The following is a 16,435-nucleotide window of genomic DNA, read 5'->3' as shown; positions in this document are numbered from 1 at the left end:
ATCAAACAAAAATCTGATACTGAGCCAATCCCAAAGGCTGATGGAAGAGGTAGGTTTTAAAACATGGAGTAAGCGGGAGAAGGGAATTCTGGAGCTCAGGGGCCTTGGCAGCCGAAGGCACAGCTATCAATGATGCAGTAATTAAAACTGGGTAAGCACAAGAGGCTGGGACATGGGGAGGAAACAGATGTGAGCGAGAGAGCGAGAGAATGTCTGTCTGTGCAGGTGAGGGTGAGAATGTGTCTGTCTGTCTGTGCGTGTCTATTTCTTCCTCTCTGGCTGACCCAACCAGTACCCCTCCACCGACACACTCTTTCAATTGGCTGAACTGGTCCTCACCCTCAACAACTTTTCCTTCAAATCCTCTTACCTCCTTCAGACCAAAGGGGTAGCCACGGGCATCCACATGACCTCGGATATGTGGAACAGTCCATCTTCCGTAGTTACACGGACAGTATTCCCCATTTTTTCCTCTGCTACATTGATGACTGTATCATCACCACCTCATGCTCCGATGAGGAGGTTGAAGAGTTCATCAACTTCATGAACATCTTCCACCCTGACCTCAAGTCCACCTGGTCCATCTTGGACACCTCCCTCCTCTTCCTGCACCTCTCTGCCTCCATTTCCAGTGACCGACTCAACATGGACATCTACTTCAAACCGACGGACTCCCACAGCTACATGGACAATACCTCCTCCTCTCCTCCCACCCCTCCGTAAAAACACTATCCATTATTCCCAATTCCTTCACGTCAGAAGCAATTCCATTCCAGAACATCCCAGCTGGCCTCCTACTTCAAGGACCGAAATTTCTCCTCCACATGGTCAACAATGTCCTCCAGTGCATCTCATCCAATTCTGCACCTCCACCCTTGAACCCTACCCCTCCAACTGCGACAAGGATAGAACCCCCCCTTCCTCACCTTCCACCCCACCAATCTCCAGATACAACATATCACCCTCTGCCATTTCTGCCACCAACAGACCCCACCATGACAGATATTTTTCCCTACCCACTCCAATCAGCATTCCATAGAGACCATTCCCTCGTTAGGTCTATGACTCCCACCAACTCATCCTCCATTCCCTTGCTGCAACTAGAGGTGTAAAGCCTGCATCCACACCTCCCCCTTCACCTCCATCCAAGGCCCCAAAGGATCCTTCCTCACCCAGCAGAGATTTTCCTGTATGTCTAAACACCTCATCTACTGTGTCCGTTGCTCTCAATGTGGTCTCCTCTACATTGGGGAGACAGGATGCCAACTCACGGAAGGTTTCAGGGAGCATCTCTGGCACACCTACACCAAAAACCCACTGCCCTGTAGCCGACCACTTCAACTACTCCCTCCCACTCCGCCAAGGGCATGCAAGTCCTTGGCCTCCTCCACTGCCAAATCCTAGCCACCCAACACCTGGAGGAAGAACTCCTCATCTTCCATCTTGGAACCCTCCAACCACACAGGATCAATGTTGATTTCACCAGTTTCCTCATCTCCCCTTCCCACATCTCATCCCAGATCCAAACTTCCAACTCAGCATCACCCTCTTGAACTGTCCCACCTGGCCGCTCCACACTCTGGTCTGTCCTATCACCATCACTCCCCACCTGCATCTACCTATTGCCTTTCAAGCTACCTTCTCCCCCAGTCCCAGCCTCCTATTTATCTCTCACCCCCTCTCCCCACACACCACATTCCAGATGAAGAGCTTATGCCCAAAACATCGACTCTCCTTGGATGCTGCCTGACTTGCTGTGCTTTTCCAGCACCACACTTTGACTCATGTCTGTCGGTCTATGCATGTGCACGTGAGTGAGAGAGTGTGTGTGTCTGTCTGTCTGTGTGCGCAAGTTTGAGAAGAACGGAATGAACAGCCTGACAGTACAGCTTGAATATACTCAAGGCCCGGCAGTATTGTGATATCTCTACCTCGTTGGATTGCCCACTTGGAATTTTGTGGTCTGGAGATTTGAAGATTGGCTATTCTTGACTGTGTTGCCTCATATCCTGACTCACAAACTGAGGTTTGTCAGTGTCAGCAATGTAGTACTCTTAGAACAAGTACAGTTTTAAAAATCCTATGTGACAAAACAAACCAACTGCTCTCTGGGAAGAGATTCTCATTTCATGTCCCGATATGGCTGATGAGCATGTTTCACTGCAGGCAGGCCTCTGGAGAGCTTTGCAATCACAAGCCTGTGAAAGCAAGCAGAGTGGTGTGTTAATGCGTTTATGGCAGCACCTTATGTGCAGCTGTTAAAACGGAGTACAGAGCTCAGCTTGTGTCAGTCATATTAATAGAAGCCACAGGCAGGACAAATACAGTGGGCAGCACACAGGAGAACAAACAGATCATCACACACCAGCACTTCTCGGGAAGACCAAAGCGTGCAGCTGAAATGGATTTTTATCGGGAACCCTGTCTCCATAATCATTCACAAACAGTAAGCTACCCGATGCTTTAGTTTATCAACTAGAACAGATCATGCTATTATTTTAAAATGTTGCAGGAGGCAGCTTGAGAGAAAGAAGTTTCAGGAGATAGAATAGAGTGTAAATGGGATCCCAGAAGTAAAATTCTGAAAGTTCAGTTCTTTCAGCGCCACTACCTTTCAATGCTTTGGCTCGGAGCTGGAGACAGGAGCAAGCTAAAAATAAATAAAATGGACTCTTCAAGAACGAAAATCTTTTGAGACAGACGTAACAGAGTTTTCAAGAGTGAGTCAGGACACAAAACTCCTAACACGTGGTTAGACTTAAACTAACTGGTGATGTATATGGAACTTGAGGAGGAGGTAGTATGAGGCTGAGAGAGGAGGAAGAACAATCTTGGCTTTAAGGAGCTGCCACTAGTGTTCCATAGCAACTTTCTCGAACAGACACTGCTGGGTTTGAGCGGCTGCCACTGGACTATTTTTGCTTTGCCACCCCTCAGTTTACTTCCTACATCAAGGCAGTCAAAGGCACTCAACAAACAGTTGGAGGACTTAAATAGTACAACCTGGTATTTTATCAAATTGTAGGCAGTCAAAAACATTTCCAGTCATTTAAACCCAGGCGGTCTCAGTTGGGGAAAGACATTGGGCAGCTGTATTCAAATGTTCTCACACTTAACTGCTGAGTGCTCCTTAGAGTGAACAACATAAGTACCATGACTGTTTTCAAATCACATAGCTGTTTCATGAATTATATATAGTCCAACAGATTTATTCAAAATCACAAGCATGGTGACAAAGGAGCAGCATTCCGAAAGCTTGTGATTTCAAAGAAATCTGTTGGACTACAATATGGTGTTGTGTGACTTTGTTCACCCCAGTCCATCACCAGCGCCTCCACATCATGAGTAGCAGTCAAGTAACTAACAGTGTTCCACAAAATGGGAATAATCTGAAGCATCATTTGGAAACCAACACATTCAGGATCAACAAGTAACTTAAGATCTTTCATTCCCAAAGCTCTGCATCCCTGAAACTTCTATTGAGTCATGTGCACGTTTGCTGTACAGTAATATTGCTATGTCCAGTAATGATTGCTGTGTACTGTAATATTGCTGCATGTAGTATTCTTGCTGGCGGGCAGTCAATTACTTCACCACATGTGGACTCCACTATTCTGAAAGTACCAGGTGGTTGAAGGAGAACAAAATGAAGTTTGAAATTTTTTTTTGTTTTGAGTAAGATGTCTAAGTTTGCAGACAACACTAAGTTGGGTGAGAAGATGAACTATGAGGAAGATGCTCAGATGCTTCAGAGTGATTTAGACAAGTTGACTGAGTGGGCAAATGCATGGCAGATGAAGTAAAATGCAAATAAATAAGACGTTATCCACTTTGGTAGCAAAAGCAGAAAGGTAGATTATTGCTTGAAATGGCTACACTAGAAAAGGGGAAGGTGCAATGAGACTGCCATCCCGTTTCCCCCCTCAGTTGAAGCAAAACGCTCAGTATGGTTTTATCTCCGCCATCTTTATTCTGGGCCCTGGAGGGACAGAGAACAATTGCCCATGTGCACAGGGACATGAGTTCACGGTCTTCTCTGGATCAGCAGCTTCTCAATGAACTATATTGTCATTTTACAGGGAGGAGCATCCAGATAAGGCGACATACATATTAATTGGGTGACCATTACAGTCAACGAGTATCAACAGAAGAGACCAAGCCCTTTCCTGTTATACAATGAATATTCTTAACCTTGTTAACTGGATTCATACAATGGATACTTTTCCCCTTATTAGCTGATCTTGCATACCAAATGCTCCCAATATTGTTAAATGGCTCTACATTATGACTGCTTTTCCACCTTATTAACCCACTACCCTTGCCTCCAGCACCCCATTGTTAACTGCACGTTTTTTTATATTTACCCCGACAGCGCTCTTCGGCATGCACCCAGACTTGCCATTTAAGTGGTCTGCTGGTGGAACCACTCTTTGGATGCCTTTCAAAGTGGTCCCGCGTCATTTTGTTTTAAAAATCATGTTTAACTGCAAGTTTTTATCTGATCTGAGTCATGCTTAGCTGAACGCCTTGGTTCACAAAACTCAGAACTTAACACCTTCCCTGCCTGCTTGTACCCTATACACATTCTCAAGACCTGGGTTTATCAGATAAGAAATGGTACATTGACTTCAGAGTGAGAAGATTTGAGTACTGTACAGGAGCAGGGGTGTCTTCCTACGATTGCGTAAAGAACCTATCTCTGGCATCTCCTCTTATACCTTCCTCCTAACACCTTAAATCTATGACCCCTCATGGCAGTCAATCCTGCCCTCGGGAAGAGTCAATACTCTATCCAAGCCTCTCATTACCTTGCATACCTCGATCAGGTCACCCCTCTTCCTCCTTCTTTCCAGAGAGAAAAGTACGAGCGCAGTCAACCTCTCCTCTTAAGACAAGCCCTCCAGTCCAGTCAGCATCCTGGTAAACCCTCCTTTGCACCCTCCCCAAAGCCTCACATCTTTTGTATAATGAGGCGACAAGAACTGGACACAATATTCCAAGTGTGGTCTCACCAGGGTTTTGTAGAGCTGCAGCAAAACCTCACTGTTCTTAAACTCGATCCCCTTGTTATTGGGTGTTGTGCGTAGCTTTGGTCTCCTGAGGATGGATGTTCTGGCGATGGAGGAAGGTTTACTAGATTCTTGGGGTGGCTGGAGTGACTGGATCAGTTGGGACTATATCCACCGGAGTTTGGAAGAATGAGGAGCAATCTTACAGGAACCAATAAAATTCTAACAGAACCAGATGGAGTAAACACAGGCAGGATGCACACAGTAATCAGGGCGTTGAGAAGTTGGGGTTACAGTCTAAGGATATGAGGTAGTCCATTTAGGAATGTGCCAAGAAGAAACTTCCTCACCCAAAGTAGCGAGCCTGTGGCATTCTCAGCCACAGAAAGTGGTTCAGGTCAAAAAACTTTAAATGTTTCAAGAAGGAATTCAATGTAGCTCTTAGAGCTAAAGGGGTCAAAGGGTACAAGGACAAAGCTGGAACAGGGTACTAAGTTGGATGATCAGAATGACCTCACTGAATGCTGGAGCAGGCTCAAAGAACTGAAAGGCTTACTCCTGCCTATTTTTCTATGTAATTCTGATATAGCATCAGAAGAGGAACTCAGTCAGACCTAAAATATGACTTTAGCTGATCAGGACAGTGCAAATTAAAATAACAGGTTTATGCAAGTTCCAGCGATTGGGAATATTTTCGTCAGCTACAAAATATCCACAAAAACAGATTTTCTTTGTCATGGGGGAGGGGCAACCACCCTAAGCTATCGAACAGGAGTGTGAAAAATCTACTGCACTGGAACACAGCACAATTTACAGAGTTGCAAATATAAGTAGTTGTCAGTCTAAGGAAAGCAGAAACATACCTGTTCTCGTAAACCAATACAGTTAAATATTTTTGGAAAGGAAGTACCTATAAGTTGTTTGTGTACACGGAGGCCCTGACCGGAGTATTGTATAATCAAAAACAGGAGGTCTAACTGAGATAGAGCTCCCTGCCTCCTAGCATACTAGTACCAGAGGGTCAGTCGACTACATAATATTAGAGATTTGACCAATAGTTACTGAAAAGAACTCTGTTTCAGATAATCTGAGAGGTTGAAGCAGTTACCAAAGCCGTTTATGGAAATGCAACAGATTTTTAATGACATGAATCATTCCAAGTAGAGTGGAACATTGCAATTTCATTATGGTAATTGAAAATCAACCACCCAGGAGGATAGTTCATCTATCACATTAATAATAGGTGCCCAAAAACAAGCTCAGGGAGGACACAAGCTAACCAGGGAGAATATGGGCACTCTGGCCAATTATTTCCTTTACAGCAATCAGCACAACAGGAAAAAGCAGAGTCCTGTCATCAGCAACATTTGTTGACAGTTAACTTCACCTGCCCTTTTGGAATACAGATGAAAAGCTAAGAACAAAACATAGGAAACAGGAGATTGAGAAAGTGCAGGCAAGTAAGAAATGGCCACAACAGTGCGGTAAGAGTCCTTCATCAATTAGCACTGCTGAAAACAAACAACTTGTTTTTATTTGGCATCTTTAACACAAAGCTTCAAGGCTTTTCACAGGAAAAAGAAGATTATTTTTTGCAGAAACACACAAGTGATACGAGGTTTAGTTTCAGGTTTCTGTAGAGATTGTTTGAGTGGAGGTTCTCATCTAGAGAGGGCCTGAGCAATCTGAAAACAAGACCAAGAGTTTTAAAATTAAGGTTCCGCCTAAGTGGGAGCCAACATAGACCAGTGAACCATAGGGGCAAGTGGTGTATGCGACTCGAGTAGCAGAACTTTGGACAAGCTTGTTTATTGAAGGGTAGGATGTAGGAGACGGTGTCAGGCAGGAATGTGGTGAAAATAGCTAAGCGCAGGGGATAATAAAAGCATGATGAGAATTTCAGCAGAGATGGCAGAAGGAAAAATAATTGATCTTTGAGATAGCAAGATTATGCATTCAGAAATATACACACATTTATAGAGTTGTGTAAATTTGAGCTCATCCAAAACTGCACTTGCTCCTCCTAACTCTTGCACCATCCTCACCCGTCCACTCGTAACTCTTAGAAATTCTGTTCTACAGCCACTCCCTGTCTGGCAACACCCACCACTTTACAATTTTCTCCCTGGTTTTCAATTTCATCCTTATTGTTGTAATCTGCTAGGAGCCTCTGCATGACAGGGTTGATGGAGAATAGGCAAATGAGTTATATGGAGAGCACTTCCAAAGGGTCACAATGGACAAAATGGGTCAAACACCCTCCTGGTGCACTGCATCATTTTTTCTCTCTCGCGTAGATTCTTGATCTCACAATTGGTGGCCATTCCTTCAGCTCTCTAGATGCTAAGGTCTGAAATTCCTTCCTAAAATCAGGCTGAGAAAGCAGTTAAAAGCATTGCAGTTATTAATAAGGGTACAGAAGACACACTCACTACCACCTTTTCAAGGACAATAAATGGAGGCCTCGCCACCATCCCATGAACAAAATGTTTAAGAAAAGAGCAGGAGGATACACTGAACTTGTGCAAGATAGTTATGGCAATGCTGCTCCTCTATCTAGGTTATTTCGCTCTTGGTTTTTTTCAAGAAAGGTCATAAAGGCAGAGGTGCCGGTATGTCTGAACTGGCTATTTTAATAATGGCTCATAGATATTGCCTAAGTCAATAAAGGAGGCATTTATGAATTGCATTTTTAAAAAATTGTACAATGAAAGGGGAGTGGCCAGTTCTCCCAGTTCAGGTTTTGGTTTTAGTTTGGTTTAGTTTTAGCTAGCAACCTAGCAAACCCTGCTGCAGTGGAAAGGTTACATGTTTCAGCATGATTGTCTCTCTCTCTCTCTCTCTAATATCTCTCCTGTGAGAACTTGTGAATGAATTTACCTTTTTGCCAAAGGGTGCGTTGATAGGATGTTGCAGGAAATCTGAACAGTTCTTTGTTAAATTACAGGGATAGCTTTTTAGTCAGGTTTCCAAATAGTTGTATTCTAAATGCTGTTTTCTTTTGTTCATGCTTCATTTGGTAGTCTGTAAATAAATTCTGTTCCATTAAAAACTGAGTGGTTAGGTCAGCTGCATCACTCCTGGTAGATCCACCTTACCTTAATGGCTATATGAATTTTGGGGGGGGAAAATGGGCCAAGAGCTGGCAAATGGGACTAGATTAGTTTCAGATATTTGGTCATCGTGGATGAGTTGGACCAGAGGATCCGTTCCTGTGCTGCACATCTCTATGACTTTACGACAAAAAAAAACGTAGGGTCTGGGCTACCTTCTTGAAATATTTTAAGGTGGTCTGGCCTGGTCCATAACATAATTGTTTGGCCTCAGCTAGAGTACTGTGTACAATTCTAGGCACCACACTTGAGGAAGGTATTGGAGATACAGCACAGAAAAGGCTTACAGGAATGAAATTCCTCATCCTTGGAACTGGTGACGCAGATAATCAGAGAAGTCGGGATTGTTTTTTTCTTGCAGAAGGCTGACAGGAGATTTGACAGAGGTGTTCAAAGATCATGAGGGGTCTGGACTGAATTGAAAGGAATTGCTCCCAATTGTGAAAGGATCAAGAATGACGGCATATCAGGTTTATTGACGAAAGCAGCAAAAAAAGTGCGAGGGGAAAAGATCTATACAGCGAGGGGTCAGGGTTTGAAATGGACTACCTGACAATGCGGGTGGTGGCTTAATGGAGGCTTTCAAAAGGAAATTGGACAGTTATTTGAAGGGAACAAAGTGTACGATATATGGGGAGAATACATCAGGATTGCAACAAGTGAGTTGTTTGTTTGGAAAACAGAATGGGCCAAATAACGTCTTTCTGAGCAGCTGTAAACATTTCAGCCTCTTCCTCCTCTAAAACTTAACATTTTGAGATGGTTTCAATCATTTATGCTGTGCACTGCTCAAGGTCAAATGTTTTTGACAATGTTTAACGAAAGTGTCTCATCATATTTTACTATATCAACAAAAAAAAAGTATAAAAAGTTTATTCTTTCGTGGAATGTGGTGTTGCTTGCAATCTTTTGCCCATCACTAACTACTTTTCAACTGAGTGGCTCATTCAGCCATTTCAGAGTTAACCACATTGTTGTAGGCCTGGAGTCACATGTAGGCTAGACTAGATTATTTTCCTAAAAAGATTAGCACACAAGGTCGTGTTTAAAAAAATCTTATGATAGTTGGTGTGGTCACCATCATATTCCCAGATTTATTAATTGAATTTCAATTCTGCAAGCTGTTGAGTATGGATTTGACCTCATGTCCCCAGAACATTAGCCTGGGCCTGAGTCCTGAGGAAGAGTCACTGGACCCGAAATGTTAACTCTGATGAATTCTCTGCAAAGGACATTCGTTAGGCTACTTTGGAATATTGCATTCAATTCAGGTCTCCCTGCTATAGGGAAGATGTTGTTAAACTTGAGTTCAGAAAAGATTTACAAGGATATTGCCAGGGTTGTGCCTTCTGCCTATGGTCCATATCCCTCCATTCTTTGCATATACTTGTGCTTATTCAAGAGCCCCTTAAATGCCCCTATTGTATCTGCCCCACACTACTCCTGGCTGTGCATTCCAGACTCCTACTACTCTTGCCTCTCATATCTCCTTTGAGCTTTCCCCCTCTCACCTTAAATACATGCCCCCTAATATTAGATCTTTCAACTTTGGGAAGAATTTTCTTACCGTCAACCCCAGTTATGCCTCTCTCAATTTTATAAACCTTTAATCAGGTTTCTCCTCAGCTTCCACTGCTCCAAAGAAAACAACCTTAGTTTATCCAGTCTCTCCTGATAGCTCATGCCCTCTAATCCAGGCAGCATCCTGGTAAACCTCTTCTGCATCCTCTCCAAAACCTCCAGATCCTTCCTGTAATGTGGCGACCAGAACTGAATGCAATACTATTACGCGCAGCCTGGCCAAAGTTTTATCAAGCTACAATATCACTTCCTGATACTTGTACTCAATTCCCTGACCAGCAAAGGCAAGCATGCCATTAGCCTTATTTACCTGCTTACCTACTTCTTGGCCACTTTCATGGAGCTATGAACTAGGACCTCAAGATCCCTCAGTACATCGATGTTGTCAAAGGGTCCTGCCATTAAGTGTATACTTTCCTTAACAGTTGATCTCCCAAAGTGCAACACCTCACACTTAACTGGATTAAACTCCTTCTGCCACTTCTCCACTCATATCTGTCACTGATCTATATGTCGCTGTATCCTTAAACTACTTTCCACACTATCCACAACACTCCTAATCTTTGCATCGTCTGAATAGCTGGGGTTATTTTAGCTGCAGCATCGAAGGCTGTTGGGTGACATTACAGAGGTTTATAAAATCATGAGGAGCATCGATAGGGTGAATAGTCAAGGTCTTTTTCCTGGGGAAGTGGGGTGGGAGACAAACTGGGGGCGGGTGGGGGCGGCGGGACAGGGAGGAAAGGGGGTCAGGGAGTCAGGGAAGGAGGGTGGAGGGAGGAAAGAGGGATGGGGAGGGGAGGAAGAAGGGGTGAAGAGGGAAAAAGGAGGTGAAATAGGAAGGGGTGGGGGGGCTAGGAGAGATAGCATGGTACTCTCAGTCAGCCTGGGTTTTGGGCTCAAGTCTTTGGAATGAGATTTTAACTCACAACCTTCTGAGTCAGAGGCAAAAGGACGAACCCACGGCAGGTATCTTGCATGAACCAGGGCTCCTTAAATTTGCCTCTAGTCGAAAGGCATCATTCTCAGAGCATATCCCAAGACAGCGAGTATCTGAAACAGTGCCAGTGTATATTTAGCCTGGCGCAGTAACTTGGTGTTTGATGTGGATGAATCCAGGATATCAGATTTATACCTTTGCACAGACGGATGGAATTCAGCTCAAATTTATTTCTACAGTTTCAAACAAATCCTTCCTGAGAATTCACACTCGAGCTGCTTGAAGCAGCTTGTCCACTGCTGTGAATTCATGCTGACCGCCCTATTGTAGGCTAGAGATAGACCTGAGTAAACAGAACACTGTAGGGCTATCCAATGTCACAGCATATACAAGCTGGCAGCTTGTGAGAATACTCAACACAGGTCACTGACGATCCGCCTTGTGAATTATACACAACATTCAGGAGAGTTAGACAGGTCAAGTTATCCTGGCTAGGTAGTGCATATTTGCAAAGTGATGATGTAAATTAAGCATTCACATAAGCACTGAACAGTCACATTAATGGACTCTTTCTCTAAATAAAAGACTAGCTGGTCTCTTTATATAGTCAGCCTCAGGCAGAGTCAGCTGGGATTCAACGGACAAACAGCTCCCGACTGCTGCACATTCCACCATCAGGCATATTCTACAGAAAAAGATTTTGAAAGCATGGCCAGTTTCGAATTTTATTTTATTCATTATGGGATGAGGGCATTGCTGGCTAGACCAGCATTTATTACCCATCCCTAAGTGCCCAGAGGGCAGTTAAAATCAATCACATTGCTGTGGTTGAGTCACATGTAGTGCAGACCAGGTAAGGACACAGTTTATTGAACAAGACGGGTTTTTCCAACAACCGACAATGATTTGTAGCCATCATTAGATTCTTAATTCCAGATTTTTCATTAACCTCAAATTCTACCATCTGCCATGTCGGGATTTGAACCTGGACCTCCAGAACACTATCTGGATCTCTGGACTAAAAGACCAGCAACAATACCACTAGGCCATTCCCTTTCCTAAACAGACCACCATGACAGATGCTAGCTTGCCCCAGAGACGGTGCCAGAAAACCAATTCTTCTAAAAGTTGAAGTTCTAAATTGGAGAGGCGCCAATTTTGACTGTATTAGGCAAGAACTATCAAAAAGTTGATTGGTGGCAGATGTTCGTAGGTAAAGGAATGGCTGGAAAATGGGAAGCCTTCAGAAATGAGATAAGAAGAATCCAGAGAAAGTATATTCCTGTCAGAGTGAAAGGGAAGGCTGGTAAGTATAGGGAATGCTGGATGACTAAAGAAATTGAGGGTTTGGTTAAGAAAAAGAAGGAAGCATATGTCAGGTATAGACAGGATAGATTGAGTGAATCCTTGAAGAGTATAAAGGAAGGAGGAGTATACTTAAGAGGGAAATCAGGAGGGCAAAAGGGGACATGAGATAGCTTTGGTAAACAGAATTAAGGAGAATCCAAAAGGTTTTTACAAATCAATTAAGGACAACAGGGTAACTAGGGAGAGAATAGGGCCCCTCAAAGATCAGCATGGCAGCCTTTGTGCAGAGCCACAGAAAATAGGGGAGATACTAAATGAATATTTTGCATCAGTATTTACTGTGGAAAAGAATATGGAAGATATAGACTGTAGGGAAATAGATGGGGACATCTTGCAAAATGTCCAGATTACAGAGGAGGAAATGCTAGATGTCTTGAAACAGTTAAAGGTGGATAAATCCCCAGGGCCTGATCAAGTGTACCCGAGAACTCCGTGGGAAGCTCAAGAAGTGATTGCTGGACCTCTTGCTGAGATATTTGCATCATTGATTGTCACAGGTGAGGTGCAGGAAGACTGGAGGTTGGCAAACGTGGTGCCACTGTTTAAGAAGGGCGGTAAAGACAAACCAGGGAACTATAGACCGGTAAGCCTCACCTCGGTGGTGGGCAAGTTGTTGGAGGGAATCCCGAGGGACAGGATGTACATGTATTCGGAAAGGCAAGAACTAATTATGGATAGTCAACATGGCTTTGTGCGTGGGAAATCATGTCTCACAAACTTGATTGAGTTTTCTGAAGAAGTAACAAAGAAAATTGGTGAAGGCAGAGCAGTAGATGTGATCTATGTGGACTTCAGTAAGGCGTTTGACAAGGTTCCACATGGGAGACTGATTAGCAAGGTTAGATCTCATGGAATAAAGGGAGAACTAGCCATTTGGATACACAACTGGATCAAAAGGTAGAAGACAGAGGGTGGTGGTGGAGGGTTGTTTTTCAGACTGGAGGCCTGTGACCAGTGGAGTGCCATAAGGATCGATGCTGGGTCCTCTACTTTTTGTCATTTACATAAACTATTTGGACGCAAGCGTAAGAGGTACAGTTAGTAAGTTTGTAGATGACACCAAAATTGGAGTTGTAGTGGACAGCGAAGAGGGTTACCTTAGATTACAACAGGATCTGGACCAGATGGGCCAACGGGCTGAGAAGTGGCAGATGGAGTTTAATTCAGATAACTGTGAAGTGCTGCATTTTGGGAAAGCACATCTTAGCAGAACTTAAATACTTAATGGTCAGATCCTAGGGAGTTTGCTGAACAAAGAGACCTTGAAGTGCAGGTTCAGAGCTCCTTGAAAGTGGAGTTGCAGGTAGATAGGATAGTGAAGGTGGTGCTTGATATGCTTTCCTTTATTGGTCAAAGTATTGAGTACAGGGGTTGGGAGGTCATGTTGCGGCTGTACAGGACATTGGTTAGGCCACTGTTGGAATATTGCATAGATTTCCTGGTCTCCTTCCTATTGGAAAGATGTGGTGAAACTTGAAAGGGTTCAGTAAAGATTTACAAGGATGTTGCCAGGGTCGGAGGTTTGAGCTATAGGGAGAGGCTGAACAGGCTGGGGCAGCTTTCCCTGGAGCATCGGAGGCTGAGGGGTGACCTTATAGAGGTTTACAAAATTAGGAGGGGCATGGATAGGATAAATAGTTAAAGTCTTTTCCCTGGGGTCGGGGAGTCCAGAACTAGAGACCTAAGGGGCAAGTTTTTCATGCAAAGGGTGGTACATGTATGGAATGAGCTGCCAGAAGATGTGGTGGAGGTACAATTGCAACATTTAAGAGGCATTTGGATAGGTATATGAATAGGAAAAGTTTGGAGGGATATGGGCCGGGTGCTGGCAGGTGGGACTAGATTGGGTTGGGATATCTGGTCGGTTGAACTGAAGGGTCTGTTTCCATGCTGTACATCTCGATGACTAATTCTTGAAGGTCAGCTGTGACTGATGACATTCTGGTCCAGAGTAAGGTAGTGCTACATTTAAGTGCTCCAGAGACTTGTAACTATAAGACCGTAAGACACAGGAGATCCACTCTACTCTTCAATGATCTCATAATTCTCAATTCCACTTTGCTGCCTTATCCCCATAACTATTAATTCCCTTCCTGACCAGAAATTGGTGTCAGCCTTGAATATACTTAACGACACAGCCTTCAGAAACCTCTGTGGTAAAGAATACCACAGATTCATTCCCCTCTCACATTAAAGCTTTGCTCCTCTACCCAGGGAAAAAGACCTTCTCTATTCACCCTATCCATGCCCCTCATGATATTATAAGCCTCTATAAGGTGACCCCTCAGCCTCCAATGCTCCAGGGAAAACAGCCCCAGCTTATTCAGCCTCCCCTTATAGCTCCAACACTCCAGCCCTGGCAACATTCCTGTAAACCTTTTCTGAACACTTTCAAGTTTCACAACATCTTTCCTACAGCAGGGAGATCAGAATTGCATGCAGTCTTCCAAAAGTGGCCTAACCAATGTCCTGTTCATGCAGAGCTCTACCTACACCTTGCTGTATTACAAGACTATTCCAGAATGGTAGACATCTGGAACAAAATGTGTGGGTGATGTCAAGTATACACCCTAGCTCAAGTACATTACAGTGAGGCACCATGTAGGAGTGGACTGCTCTCACCTTTCTGGCAAAGCTTAGCAGTAATACAAGTTGTATTTTATATCCTTTGGACCCAGCAATCCCCAATCCACCCCCTCTGTTCACCCTCAGAAATCAGAATTCAATTGCTTGCATGTTTTAAAACAAATCAAAGTTATAACGTAGGCTAGCTATCCAGTCACAGATCACAATGAATGGAATTTACACTACACTTCTGAAACATTAAGCTAGAATAAGGATTTCAGATCTTTTTCAGCAAGGAGGCACAGGTTATTGCTTTAATTTGACTAACTAGACTCTCCACTCCTTTTGAATGCATTACTAAAAAGGTTCTAATGTTAGTGATGAATGAATGGGATCAAGTCCACACTCCCACCCAATGACAAATCAAGGTACTACAAGGAAGGGAAGGATTGTAGTAAAAGTTATGCATGGGTGGCAATCTAGGACAAAGTACTGTTCAGGGAGGTAAGCTGCTGTGCAAGCTCTTATTTTCTGTCTGCGACATTCCTGTCACTCACCTCAAGAAGTGACTCAACCTTCACCTTCACCAATAGCTTCACTTGCTACGGACAGGCCTCCCTTTCAGTACTTGTAATTAACTCCCCTGTAGGTGACTGAGTGAAGTTCTTCAGCTACAGTGAAATTCTTCAAGTACCATCCACAAGAGACAGAACATGAAATAAAACCAACAGCCCAATGGTATTATTCCTTGGCTCTCTGCAACAGTACACAGTAGTTAATTTTCATTCCCAGATAATCTTGGATACTCTATCTAATAGCGAGGAGGGCCATTCACATAATCTTCCTATATTCAAGTTCACAAAAACCCTACGATCACACCAAACTGTAATTCAATCGATTCCTGATTTTTGCTACTACTACCCAACCCCAGGGTCAATCACTGTGAAGGATTACCTTAATTACCAACTGAGTTAGCAATTAGCTAGTCACAACTTTGGTCCTGTTAGCCTGATTCTGCTGCAACAGTTTGATGAGCTAAACTAGTTCACATCAATAACTTGCATTTATATAACACCACTTCTATAACAAAAGTCCCAGGTGCTTCAAAGGCATGGTCCCAGATGGTAACCAACACTCAGGAAAACATGAGTGATACTATAGATTTAGCAGGATGTTGCCAGGGTCAGAGGGTTTGAGTTATAAAGAGAGGCTGGATAAGCTGGGACCTTTTTTCCTGGAGCATAGCAAGTTGAGTTTTGATCTTATAGAAATTTATAAAATAATGAGTGACATGGATAATTTGAATAGCAAAAGTCTTTTCCCTCGAGTCGGGGAGTTCAAACTTAAAGGGCATAAATTTAAGGCGAGACGAGAAACATTTGAAAAGGGGCAACTTTTTCCACACAGAGGATGGTTCATATGTGGAATGGACTGCCAGAGGAAGTGGGAGATATAGGTACAGCTACAACAATTCAAACATTAGGACAGGTACATGAATAGGAAGGGTTTGGAGGGAGATGGACTAAATGGAACTATGGGCAAATGGGACTAGTTTAGTTTAGGAAATCTGGCTGGTGTAGACAAGTTAGACTGAAGAGTCTGTTTCCATGCTGTATGACTCTGACTCAAACTCTCAAAGAGGCAGGTTTTACAGGCATGTCGCAAGTTTTGGGAGAGAATTCCACAATCTTGGACTTCAGTATCTGCAGAGGGAGGACAAAACGAGTAGGAGCTAAGCAAAAGGCCGAAGCTGAAGGAACACAGTTCTTGGATTTATCTTTGGAATGCAGTTTGTTATCTCACAACTAATTCCTTTCGAAGCTGGAACATGCAAATTTCACCAATCCTCCCTCAAAACC

The 16,435-nt window shown here is 43.6% G+C and overlaps 2 protein-coding genes across 2 annotated transcripts in view; one reads left to right on the top strand and one right to left on the bottom strand.

Annotated features, from left to right (window-relative positions):
• tecrb (trans-2,3-enoyl-CoA reductase b) overlaps positions 1-16,435 on the bottom strand; it is a 105,604-nt gene that overhangs the window by 63,305 nt on the left and 25,864 nt on the right. The gene's annotated exons all lie outside the window — the stretch shown is intronic.
• nxnl1 (nucleoredoxin like 1) overlaps positions 2,425-16,435 on the top strand; it is a 68,721-nt gene continuing 54,710 nt past the window's right edge. Inside the window, exon 1 of the mRNA XM_060855001.1 lies at positions 2,425-2,446. The gene's annotated coding sequence lies outside the window, so the exon portion shown is untranslated. The remainder of the gene's footprint in view (positions 2,447-16,435) is intronic.

Source organism: Hemiscyllium ocellatum, chromosome 45 (genome assembly GCF_020745735.1).
Source record: "Hemiscyllium ocellatum isolate sHemOce1 chromosome 45, sHemOce1.pat.X.cur, whole genome shotgun sequence".
Classification (NCBI taxonomy): Eukaryota; Metazoa; Chordata; class Chondrichthyes; order Orectolobiformes; family Hemiscylliidae; genus Hemiscyllium; species Hemiscyllium ocellatum.
The sequence above is the reverse complement of the archived record's forward strand: the minus strand, read 5'-3'. Positions and strand labels throughout refer to the sequence as shown.